The sequence below is a fragment of the Caretta caretta genome, chromosome 1 (assembly GCF_965140235.1).
Source record: "Caretta caretta isolate rCarCar2 chromosome 1, rCarCar1.hap1, whole genome shotgun sequence".
NCBI lineage: Eukaryota > Metazoa > Chordata > Testudines > Cheloniidae > Caretta > Caretta caretta.
The window spans coordinates 110,284,034-110,297,616 of NC_134206.1; positions in this window are offsets into that span (position 1 = coordinate 110,284,034).

Below are 13,583 nucleotides of genomic sequence, written 5' to 3' on the forward strand. Positions count from 1 at the left end.
TGTTATTCATACCTATTCAGTACAGTACTCAGTCCCTTCCTATTGTCTTTATATGTAGTGTTCTTGGATGATTTTGAATGTAACAGTAAACTAAAGGTATGTTAGGTGTTCAGATTAAATGTAAGATTCATGTAATATTTTTCTTGTGCCTGAGCCTATTAATTCAAGTTAAAAAAAATCAACCACATTTAAAAAATTGTAAACCAAAGAACAAATTGGAATCTAATTGTATAAATGAATCATTCTGCAAATTCTTATCTGAAATGTAAAATATTTCTGGCTTTCACTACCAGTATAAGTTTAATTATTTTAGATAAAAATTACTCAGAATGCAAGAAAAGGTGCCTGTCTAACTAGACATTCAAGTTGATATTAGAAGATATGGAAAATTCAGAAATGAAATGGTGAGAACTTCCATGGCAGAGCCCAGTTATTCTTGACTATACTATTTAACAGAGCGTGGAACAGTAACAATCTAATAGGAGCAGCTTTGGCACATAAGAGTAAAACTAAAAAAATTGGAGTAGTTAGTTAATATCTTTAGGCTAACCTTCCTACTACTCCCATCAGTTGTAGAATCTCTGTCATCCCTGAGAGATGTTCAGAAAGAAGATGTTCAACAAATCAGATAGAGCTCTTGTAGGTGTTTGTCTCTGTCAGATTGACAGAGCCAGAAGAGTACCCAGAAGTTACCTACTACAGGACAGGCCCAACAAAGAAAATAATAGAATGCCAGTAGCCATCACCTTCAGCCCCCAACTAAAACCTCTCCAACGCATCATCAAGGATCTACAACCTATCCTGAAGGACAACTCATCACTCTCACAGATCTTGGGAGACAGGTCAGTCCTTGCTTACAGACAGCCCCCCAACCTGAAGCAAATACTCACCAGCAACCATACACCACACAACAAAACCACTAACTCAGGAACCTATCCTTGCAACAAAGCCCGTTGCCAACTGTGTCTACATATCTATTCAGGGGACACCATCATAGGGCCTAATCACATCAGCCACACTATCAGAGGCTCGTTCACCTGCACATCTACCAATGTGACATATGCCATCATCATGTGCCAGCAATGCCCCTCTGTCATGTACATTGGCCAAACTGGACAGTCTCTACGTAAAAGAATAAATGGACACAAATCAGATGTCAAGAATTATAACGTTCAAAAACTAGTCGGAGAACACTTCAATCTCTTTGGTCACTCGATTACAGACCTAAAAGTTGCAATTCTTCAACAAAAAAACTTCAAACACAGACTCCAACGAGAGACTGCTGAATTGGAATTAATTTGCAAACTGGACACCATTAAATTAGGCTTGAATAAAGACTGTGAGTGGATGTGTCATTACACAAAGTAAAACTATTCCCCCCACACACACCCCACTGTTCCTCAGACGTTCTTGTTAACTGCTGGAAATGGCCCACCTTGATTATCACTACAAAAGGTTTCACACACACACACCCCACTCTCCTGCTGGTAATAGCTCACCTTACCTGATCACTGTTGTTACACTCTGTATGGAAATACCCATTGTTTCATGTTCTCTGTGTATATAAAATCTCCCCACTGTATTTTCCACTACATGCATCCGATGAAGTGAACTGTAGCTCACGAAAGCTTATGCTCAAATAAATTTGTTAGTGCCACAAGTACTCCTTTTCTTTTTGCTGAAACAGACTAACACGGCTGCTACTCTGAAACCTGTCATCCTGCCCAGCAAGTCTTCCTGTGGATGCCTTAGCCTTCAAGTGGGCAATGGCCGCTCCTGTGAGTCATCAAAGCATATAAGGGCTTGTGACTTGCTCATGTGACCCTGGACTCCATTTTATGCCTGTAATTTTCCACAAACTGAGACTGAGAGCTTTGTTTGGGACTGTAAAATTCCATCCACATAGGAGAGGATATAAAAGACCCTGAAAACATCTCCATTTTCTCGTCATTTCCTTTTTCATTTCTCTTGGCTGGATTTCTAACAAGGAATCTCTAAACAAGGACCGATAACCCACAAACTGTTTGGGTAATTTCCAGAGAGACTTCTGCAGACTAGCCATTTATTCCATCACTGCTACAAACCTAATATAAGAACTTCACTATAATTGTATGTATATGATCTATTAACTATTGTAACTCGCTATTTCTTTTATCTTAAAAATAAACCTTTAGATTTTAGTTAACAAAGTATTGGCAACAGCGTGATTATTGGGTATGATCTGAGTTATATGTTGACTTGACTGTGTGGCTGGTCTCTTGAGATAAGAAGAACCCTTTGTTTGATGAAATTGTTTTTCAATAACCACTCATCATAAAGTCTAGTGTCGGGGGGGGGGGGCGTGAAATAAGTGTTGGAATGCCTAAGGAGACTATATATTTGGCTTCTTGTTAACCAGTATGATGAGTTAGTACTTTACTTTTGTTACTGGCTTGGTATATCTAATGATAGAATAACCACCAGTCTGGGGTGAGTTTGCCCTGTTTCTCAATAGTTTGTCCTGAATCTGGTATCCTCAGCTGTGACCCACCGAGGCATGGTGACAGACAGGTTGGTACTTAGCCTTAGGTCTTTTTGATTTCGAATAGAGCATCAATCCAGGAAGGACCGTAGGAATGCAGACTTTCAAGAACCTAGGAATACTGGGGGCTCTGCAATGAATGCAGTGACAGGGACACCTGAGGGTGTGGGGTATGTGAAGGTATAAGGGATATCATTCCTCTGGGTTCAGGGGCCTGCAGCTGGCTGGCTGATTATCCCTGCCTGCTTCATCAGGGAAAAGACCTGTAACTTAACTAGCTGATCCTCATAAAAGAAGGCAGAAGGAAATGAAGGACAGGGACTGCAATCCTGCCAGAAAGCTGAGGGGCCAGGGGCTGGAGCAACTGCAGAGAGGAAGTGCTCCAAGAATCAAATAGATAGAAGGGAGACTATGTGAAGTCCTATTATCACTGAGGATCTGAGGTAGGAACCAGAAAATTTTGAGTTGATGAACTTACAGGCATGAGGGACAGACTTGGGGAAGGGACTACTTAGCCTGTACAGACTCTGCGGGAAGAGCCTGTGAAGATTTGATCATCTTTTTTGTTAAGAAGGCTTGAAATAAAAAAAATATGATGACTAATCCTGCTGGAAACTGCTTCGCTGGATTCTGTGAAAGGGTTCCAGACAGCATTTCCCCACACAGGTAGTGGGCTCAGCAAGAGCAAATCGAGTCCCAGCAGGAGAAGGCCCCAGTCCTTTTCCTAGGGCTCTAAGGAAAGTCCACTACTGGTGCTGCTGCAGAGGAGATGTCTGTGATGTCCGCTTGGCTGCCTCCTCCCTCAGGGCAACCTGGCATCTATATCGCTAGCTGTGGGACATCAGGCTCTGACTGCACAGCATCTGGTTCAGCCTGCGTCTTCTGCTGAATAGCCTTAGCCTCTTGTCCTTAAGTCTTGCCTCCACCCTGTTATTTTAAGTAAATGCACCTCTCAGGTACATGTTAGCCAAAAGAAAATGAGTTTTGTGAACAGAAAAAGAATAGAACATCCTTTCTTGGCATGCTTAGTGGTTCTTGGCTACATTTCTTAGGAAAACCTGCAGAACTGATACACAGTTCCATTGTGAATTGGGCTTGTATTTAGATGACTTCTTGTTGGGTAAAGACTATACAGTAGTAATATTTCAAACTTGTGTCATTAATTATACTGTAAGTCCTGTGTGAAAATAAGTGGCTGTTAATAGTAACATGGACTTTTGTGTTACCTTGGCTGCCACTATATATGTAAACTTCAGTATTGAATGCATTTTTGTTATTGTTTCCACATGGACTTAGACATGAGCACCAGCTGACACAGTGTACAGGGTACATGACCCAGTGATGGTGGGAGAATGGGTGTTTAAATATTCTGCTCCCACTTGAAAATTGCATTGCAATTTTGAAAATGTACTCTCACTAGGGAAAATCAGGTCCTGGAGTCCTTCTGCAGATGACTGAGAGTGCCAGCTCCCTGTCAATCTCCTCTATCTCTGATCTCACTGGTTAATTCTACATTCAGATGGCATGACTAAATTTCCCATTGTCTACCACAAGGAAAAGGAATGTCTGTGCTGTCTTTATGGAGATGCTGAGGAGAAAAAAGAACTCAGATGCATTAAGGCCTTTTTGCCCAGGTCTGATCCTGCACTTATTGAAATCAAGGGCAATGGGTGAAGGATCAAGCTGTAAATGCTGGTTTCCTGGTAAAGAAGCAAGCGTCTAGGGAGTCTGGTGCTTGGTCTCTTGTACTGCAATCCTGAATGCTTCCATTCCAGTCTTATAAGGTGCCAATCAAATCAATGCTTGTAATAATAATTAATAAATAAGTAATAGTATTTTAAGTCCATTAAATATAAATACTCTACTGCAACATATTTAAAGAAATAGAATAAAATTTTCAAGAGTGCCTAAGTGACTTAGGAGCCCAGGTCTCAAGCAATTTGGGATCCTAAGTGCCCAAGTCCTTTGGAAAATGGGACTTAGGCTCCATAAGTCTTTTGTGTCAGGGCAATGTCTTTATTTTGTGAATATGCAGGTCCTTTTTCCAGCATCTGCTTGGTGAGTCTTTGTGCTGTATAGAAATACATGTGCATTGAGCTAAGCCTCTTTGATTCTACATGGGTCTGATTCTCTTTTATACGAAAGTATCCTTACACCCACTGTAAGGCCTCCTTAAATTGCCACAGAAGTGTCTAGGGGCCTTGTTGTAAATAAGAATTAGACCTCATCTGTGTTTCTTTGTGGGGGTCTAGCCAATTGGCCTTTTTTATTCATTTGTTTATTTTTTGGCTGATGAACTCAGTAGCTTTAAGGAGCACCACACTCATCCAGTTTTCTGCTTGGAAGCGAATTATAGCATCTTTCCTGTAGTAATAATCTCTTTAAGAGGTTTCTAAAATAATGGAAAATGCCTGAGAAGCGTATGTGGTCAGGTGGATTAAGACAAGAGGAATCTCCTTCGTTGACACAGAGAGTAAACAGAGTACATCAAAAATGCACAGTAATTGCCTTACAGAAAAACTTCTAATAAGCTGCATCACCATCAATGCAAAATCAGGGTTCACTGGTGGTGATTATTTTTTTGTTTTTCTGGTTCTAATTTAACCTTTATTATTTTGTAACATTTCACCAGCATAAGAAGCCTACATACATCAAAGGAGCTGGTGAATGTTTGGGACAAGGTTATATCAAGCAAGAGAATGGGACACTTGGCATTAGAAAGAAGCCTGGTGCACTTAAAGCGAACCGCTTTGTTTTAATCCTTTCATCTACCTCTTTAGCTTCTTTTTGTTTCAGCTGCCATAAACACTTGCTGTGAAGCCAATGTTCAGTACTAAAAGGATTTTTTTTTTTTGTATTCCTCTCATTTCTGTTGAAACATGACACTCAAATTGGAGATAGGAGCAGAGATCAACAAACCCTGTCAGCTCTTGTCAACCCAGGTGTAACAGTGTGATCTTCTTAAATTGCTGCTAATCTGCCAAAGATCTCTTTATCTGCAGTCTCCATCATGCTGTTTGCTCACATTTGGTTAACACTTTAAATTTCCCTTTTGGAGGTGTCACTGTTTGCCATTTAGCAACTAAGAAGAACTGTGAGAGCAGCTTAAAGCACATGGATTTGGGAAGCTAGAAAAGCTGATTAGCTATTCAGAGAGAATAATCTTATTGAAAGTAGTAAGAGCTGTATAAAGAATGCTTTTCCCTTTCCTCGTAACAATCTTCTAATTATGTTGTCAAGCTTGCTGTCGTGTTCTCCCCCTGTGCCATTAAGAAACCGTTTTCTATGTTAAGAAAGAGATTTCCAGATCATGATGATGTTTGCTGATTTTTTTTATTGTTTAAAGAATCTGTGTGTATTAAACCAAACATTAAAAAATGATTCACGTGCAGCATAATTATTTGAGATGAGGAGCTCAAGGCAGTGGTGGTGGGGAAAGAGGCGGGGTGGGTGGGTGGGATTAGTATTCCACATCAGTGCAAGAGGCTTTCACCTCTGTGGCTGGGATCTGAATCTCGTTGGGACCTTGGTGACTGAAATGCAGTCATAAATCAATAGCTGCTTGAGGGGTCAAAAGCAGGGCCAATAGATATCTGCGGCTGTATATTTCTGAGCAAAGCTGAACAACATTTCCAGTCGATAGATGGACAAGAAGTTCAACTGTGCACAAATCTGTTCTTACCTAGTACTGCTCTCCATATTTTGAAGGAAGGAATAAGAGTGATAAAAATGTTCTGAGCGGGATGAGCAGCGGGCAGACTCAGCCGTACAGCTCATGGCTCATCTCCACAGAACTAATATGCAAGAGACCAAGAGATTACCTTGTCAACCCAGTCAGGCGACATTCTTTGCTTTCAAATGAAACTGAATACCTGTTCATTTACATAGTGGTACAACATGGAGCTTTTTTTTTTTAACCCAGTATTTTAGATTAGTGCATAATATATTCGTATCAAAAGACTTTGTCATAAGCTATGCCGTTAAAATGAATAAACAAAAAAAAGCCAAGGTTTTAGTCTAGCTCAGTTGGTAGCATTCTGACTTTTGGTTGCAGGCACAAATCTTGTATGAAGCAAGACCCGGTGTTGATATTGGGGCTTTACTGTTAAAGGTGCCATCGTTCTGATGAGATGCTTAGCTCACGAAAGCTCATGCTCAAATAAATTGGTTAGTCTCTAAGGTGCCACAAGTACTCCTTTTCTTTTTGTATCAAGATGCTTTCTTTCCATCACTTTTGGCAGCCCATGTGGATATTAAAAGATCTTATGCATAGGTGGTAGAATTAGGAGATGAGGGGAGAAAGTTTGCCTTCTCAGATCTAATAGCTTTCATTCCATGTCCCCACTGAACAGACTCACTCGGGTGGCAATCGTTCCCAAATTCAACGCTTTTTGCTTTTGATACACAGGGCATTTTTTCCTCAAGGAAAGAAATGCTAACTGTTAATAGAATATTCTTGAGTGAACACTAATAGCTCTGTGGTGCATGGCATAAACTTTTTCCTCCTGAAGATTGTCCACATATAATAAACTCTCACCATGCTTTTTAGTGATGTCATCATTGCAATGTAATTCTTTATTGTACTTATATATGAATTTATAAAGCACCTACCATGATCGATACAAACTGTCATTTTATGTGTAAATGAACACATTTGATCTTGACTCCCTGAGACATAGTCAAAGTTGAGCCTCACAATGCCAATTTTCAAGTCCCTTTTCAGAGCAGAGCTGCACTGTAAGTCAACTAGTCTGTTAAAGGATAGGGGATCCAATGGGCGGATTGTAGTATTCCTCAGAAAGTTCTGAAATCTTTAATCCCTGTTGAAAAACCATCATAACAATGTGTCATCCCAAAAGGATCAAGTATGGGCTCTGGCCTGAACCTGAAAGGAGGTCATGACCAGATCCTGTCAATGGTTTTATCATAACACCCTGTAACCCAGTACCCAGTGCAGACTTTGGTAGAGGGCCTCCAGCAGTGACTAGTCTGCCAATTGTGGCAGCTCAAAGCACCTGCATCCCTTCCTCCCTGGCCTTGACACTAGCCATATAACCCCACTCATGCACATTCAAAATGCTGCTACTAGCCTCTGTTTGCCAGAAGCTGGGAATGGGTGATGGGATGGATCACTTGATGATTCCCTGTTCTGTTCATTCCCTCTGGGGCACCTGGCATTGGCCACTGTCAGAAGACAGAATACTGGGCTAGATGGACCTTTGGTTTGACCCAGTATGGCCGTTCTTATGGTCTAGGATCATCTTCCTGCTTCATTGTTCTGATCACATCACCCCTCATTTTCCGTCTCCCCAATGGCTCCCCTTCCTCTATTGCATCAACACAAGCTCCTTGTCTCTGCTTTTAAGTCCCTTTGCCATGTTGACCTGCCCTATCTATCAGACTTACTATCATGTCAAGCCTTTGCTTGGCCACAGAGTCTGCTTCTGCCTCCTGTACCTATGCACGTTCACCCATGCTGCCCTCCATGAATGGGAAAAGTGACCATCAAAAGTCACAAAGCAACCACCTTATCCTCTTTTAAATCTCTTCTTAAAACTTAACTCTGCTTTGATGCCTACCCATCACTCCCATCGGGCATTGGTAATACACGTGGCAAACTGAGATCTTTGCTTTGCTGATAAACTGTCCATTTTTTTTTACCTCATCCTCCTTCTCATGCCCATTCTGCTTGTCTGTTTTGTCCATCTGTTGTATCTTGACTGACACTTAGACTGTAAGCTGTCTGGAGCAGGGGCTGTCTTTGTTACTTATTTGTCCAGTGCCTAGCATAGTGAGGCCCTGACCCTTGACTAGTTAGTTAGTGTAACGTAAATAATAATGATGATGATAATCACCACACCTGCAAGCTCCCTGATCAAGGCCAATTCATTCCTAAAAGTGGCCACTGGTATCCAAGGAGGGTCATGCTCAGGGCCTCCTTAGTGTGTGTCAATTTAATTATTCCCCAATTCAGACTCCACCAGAAGGGTTTCTATGCAATCTCTGGTGGCTGTTAAAGCTGCCATCTTTTAGTGGTGCTAGGAACACTGCCTACCTTTCTGCCTGGGTGGAAAGACCTCTGCTGGAGCAGGGATGGAAAATGTTAATTTCTCAAACCAGTTGGGATGACTCTTCCTTTCTATTTAATCTAGCACAGAACAATAGATCCAGAGCATGCTCACCTGCATGATTCAAACAACCATAGATTTTAAGGCCAGAAGGAACCATTAGATTATTTAGTCCGACCTCCTGTGTAACACAAGCCATTAAATTTCACCCATTTACTCCTGCATGGAGCCCAGTAACTTATGTTTGTCTAAAGCAGATCTTTCAAAAAGCATCCAGTTTTGAATTGTGTTTGTACAATGCCTAGCATAGTGGGATCTTGGTCCATGACTAGAGCTCCCAGGCATTGCAGTAATACAAATAATACATAATAATTAAGAGAAGCACTGGTAACATGGCCATGAGACAAAGCCAAGAAGGAGAGCTTTTTGGGCAGAATGCTGGCAGTAAAAAGGCCTACAGCTGTGAGCAAAGAAACTGCCCCCTGTTGTTTTATTCTTACTATTGTTGGGAAAACAGGACTTTGTGTACTTTCATTGTGAATAAACAGGAATTCATCGAAGAAATACCTGACTCCATTATTAATTTCTCCTCCTCACTGAAACAATCTGCAAGACCCCAAATATTGGCTAAGCCTTTGGATCAAAAGGGATAATGCTATACTGGTAAACTCAGTCTTTACTGCTAATTTTATTTGCTGTATATGCATGTGGTGTTGAGAGATTTTTTTTCAGCCCACAGAAATAATTTGTTGTGAACACGATTCACTTGACCTCGATGCATGTTAGGGAAAAAAATACACATCAGAAAAACCACCATCACAGTTGGCACTAATTAACATCCTTGCTGTCGCGACATGAAGAACTTAAACGGGTCTGGAGAGACCTCTAGAAAGGGGTCATTCCAGGTCAGGGTTGAGCCATATTAGTGAGCAGCAGGAGGAAAGTTGCCTACGCGGGATCTGTTCTATGGATTTATAGAGAACTTTATTTTTCAGAGGTTTCATGACCATTAAATATACTTTAAGAAAAGAGGCAAAGGGAACTAGGGGAAGTAGCAGAGATCTCCTGCAAGGAAAACTCAAGGCACAACCAAGATAAAGAGAATGCTTGGTTGAGGTTCAAAGTTTTGTTGTTATTTACATTTAAAATAAAGGCAAACACCAAGAAGGGTGTGTTCGCACAGCTCCTTAGAGGGAAACAATGTAGGAACTCCTCTAGCTCTCAAGGATTTTTGGCCCTTACAGGAATTGGGAGCTCAACCCCAGTGTGACACCAACTGCCCAATGCCTCAGCAATCCCCCTGTTCAGTGCCTTGATGAGCAGAAGCACAAATATATTGGTACAAATATATTGGCAGGACAGTTCTGTAATCTTTATTCAAGTAGAACTCCTCTTGTCCACCTCCGGCAAACAGGCAACTCCTCATTAGTCACCAGGAGTGGAATCCATTTGGACAGGCACTTGAAGAAGAAAGACTGGTTATTTACCCTACAGCAACTATGGTTCTTTGAGATATATGGCTCACATAGATTCCATGAGCTGCCCTCCAACCCTGCTATTTGGAGTTCTGCTCCTACGGAATTCTTACGGGTGAAGGAACTGTGCGCGGGTTGTGGTTGCCCCAACCCTTATACCCTCAGTTGGAGGAAGAGACTGAGTGTGGCCCCAATGGACGCTGCTATTTAAAAGAATTCAATCTCACATGCATGGACGCATGTGTACCTAGAGTAGAATCTGCATGGACAACACATCTCAGAGACCCACAGTTATTCTAGGGTAAGTAACCATTCTTTTCTCTGTCTCAGAGATCCAGGTCATCACTTCTTTCCAATCCGCTGTGTTGTCTTTACCTGTAAGCAGAGAGGTAGCAGAAAAAAATTGTGCTACAAGTCAGACATTTTTGTTAGCTCATAGTAGGTGAGTGAGTAACCAGAGTGATACCTGATATCATCAAGACAATCTGCCAAAGAAAACTTGAGTTTGTGGGACATGTGGGTCAGGTGAGGAGAGGAAGATTACCATAGCAAGTGTTGCTGGGAATGATGCCAGGTATCGGGGCAGAGGGCACCCGTGGTGAGTGTGGTTGGACAATGTGGATGACTAGATGGGATGTTGTATGGTGTGCTTCTCAAGGTGGTGTGATGACTGTGAAAGGTGGAGGAAAATTGCTGGCCAGTTTACTCTCATATGTTGTATTTATTGTTCAATAGACATATTGTTGGCTTCAGAGAGAACAGTTCATTTCAATGTGATTCTATGATGCTTTGCACTATGAGAGAAATAATAGGCAGGGCCCATCAAAATTTGCTTTTACTTAAAAAAAGAACAATGCAACTTAAAACTCTTTCTATTTCTTACAAAAAGAGAAACAAAAAGAAAATACCGGTTAAAAAGAATGAGAGCAATATGTGCAATTATTGTGAGATAGGATAGCTTGGAAAACATTTTTCAGAAAATTAAAAGGTTTTTACACATTTTACACAATTGTTTTTACACATAAATCTTATTATTAATTATTATTTTATTATTAGATTTATTTTTTACCACTTAATATGAAAGAGTGTCCTGGGAAGCACTGCAATACCTTGCATTAAATAAAAAAGTGCAAGTATACATCGTATCATTTGAAATCCCAGCAAACTCTTGTATTTTGCATCAAGATTCCTGAAAGGTTACATCTCTGTGAGGAAGCAGCAGAACACCCTTCTAGCTCTGCTGGTTGTTCTTTTTGACCTGCCATGCCCTGTGATCCTCAGGATGATCCTCCAGCAGCTCAGGGCACCTACCACTGCCTTCACACTAGGTGCAGCTTCGTTCTCTTCTGAAGGGTTTTTTAAAGACAACAAGGCAGAGCAGGGGATAACATTTTAAATGACGGATTTCTCTCTCAGTGTCCCATTCTATCATATGAATATTCTTCAGGTGCGTCTGACACTTGAAATAAGGAGGGTGGCTCTGCTTCTGCTCATCGAGGCACTGAACAGGGGGATTGCTGAGGCATTGGGCAGTTGGTGTCACACTGGGGTTGAGCTCCCAATTCCTGTAAGGGCCAAAAATCCTTGAGAGCTAGAGGAGTTCCTACATTGTTTCCCTCTAAGGAGCTGTGCGAACACACCCTTCCTGGTGTTTGCCTTTACTTTAAATGTAAATAACAACAGAACTTTGAACCTCAACCAAGCATTCTCTTTGTCTTGGTTGTGCCTTGAGTTTTCCTTGCAGGAGACCTCTGCTACTTCCCCTAGTTCCCTTTGCCTCATCTCTTGGGTTGGAACAATTTGGACCAACATGCCATCAGTCAGGGTTCTAGCATGGATATAATAGGGTGATTATATTCCTACTGCAGGGTTCTTCAATCAGCACCCTGTTACAGCAGGGAATACAAACATTCAGTATTTGTCCCTCTGAAGAATGTGTATGTTGGCTGAACATGGTCAAGCTGAGAGACCCCAGAACTTTCCAGCCAGTTACTTTCAAGAGTGGGAATCCCTAATTATGGTATGAGGGACCTACATGTCTTGACCTCACCAGGAAGCAAAAGCTGTAAAAGTCTAAAGCTTCAGGGAGAGTAGTCACGTGCCTTCTTTTGAAGTTTTAAATGGATAATTTATAATGCCCATGATACATTCTTATATAGAACAAAGTCTACACATACAAATAGAGCAGCATATGTTTGTTCTCTAAAAGACATCACTCTATGGCATTCACAAATGTCATTTATTGCTTAGTATTGCAAGTCTGGTTTTGTAACAGAAGTCATTTTAGAGCACACACAAAGATAAAAGATGCTGTTGTCAGTTCATAATGTGAATAAAGCAGCATGGGAAATACTGAATGCAAGTAAGTGTGTGTGTGTGTGTGTGTGTGTGTGTGTGTGTGTGTGTGTGTGTGTGCCACAAACTATCCTGGATACAAATATTTGCAGTTTATATTTGTGTCTATGTTACAATATGTAATAGAAATGCCTACTTGGACATTAGATGTTTACAGACTAACCAGAGTAGTTCCTTGTTGATTAGCTTTTCATCTTGCTAGCATAGATCTACCATGACAGCCTCAGGCCAGGCCTACACTCAGAATTTAAGTCAACCCAACTATGTCACTGAAGGCTGTGAAAAATCCACACCCCACAGTGAACCAAGCTAACCCCCAGTATTGACAGCACTAGGTTGACGGAAGGGTTCTTCTGTCAATCTAGTTACTACCTGTTTCAAATGTAGACTCAATCTCAGAGCTGATGTTATCAGATCTGGTCTATGCAGTCCACAGTCCAAACTGTCCCTTCTCTATTAATCTATATTAGTGTTTGCTTATGTTCACTTTCTTGACTTAAGCATAATTATTTAATTACGTTCTTTAGGTTCAGGAAACATGTCTAAAATGTTGCCTGGACTATGCAAGACAGCCTCCACTTCTTCCTTTGCTAGCACCACTGCAAGGGGTAGATCTGCAATGTTCCATTTCCTTCCTCTTAGTCCTCCTCGCAACGTTGTTGTTTGATTGTAGGACCTGCAAATGGACTCTTGTTTTTCTCAGAGACTAGCTATCCCAGGCTGGATTAACTGATTGTGCAAAAATAAACAATCAAAACACAACTCAAACCACCCAGCTTTGTGACTTCAGTTGCTCCTGTTTTGGCTTGTCAGCCATTCTGTCAAATGCTAGGGCTTTACCTAGGGGAAAAGTTGCATGCCCCTTTTTTGTGATGTTGTTGTTTTACTGTTGGCCACATGAACTGTACAAAGCAATTACTTCTATTGCAGTTTCACAAAAATACCTGCAGACTGTATTTTTGGGCCAGTTTTCTGCACAAGTACAACTAAGTCTTACTGTTTTCAGTAAATGTAAACAAAAGCAAAAGATGCCTTTTCATTTCAAATCACTGGCACAAACAGTTCTGTGAGGCTTTTCGTTAGCTCATTAAAATTATACTAAGTTAAAGTATAAAATTATACTAAGTTAAAGTATAAAATTATATTTATTCTCTGATTGCTAAC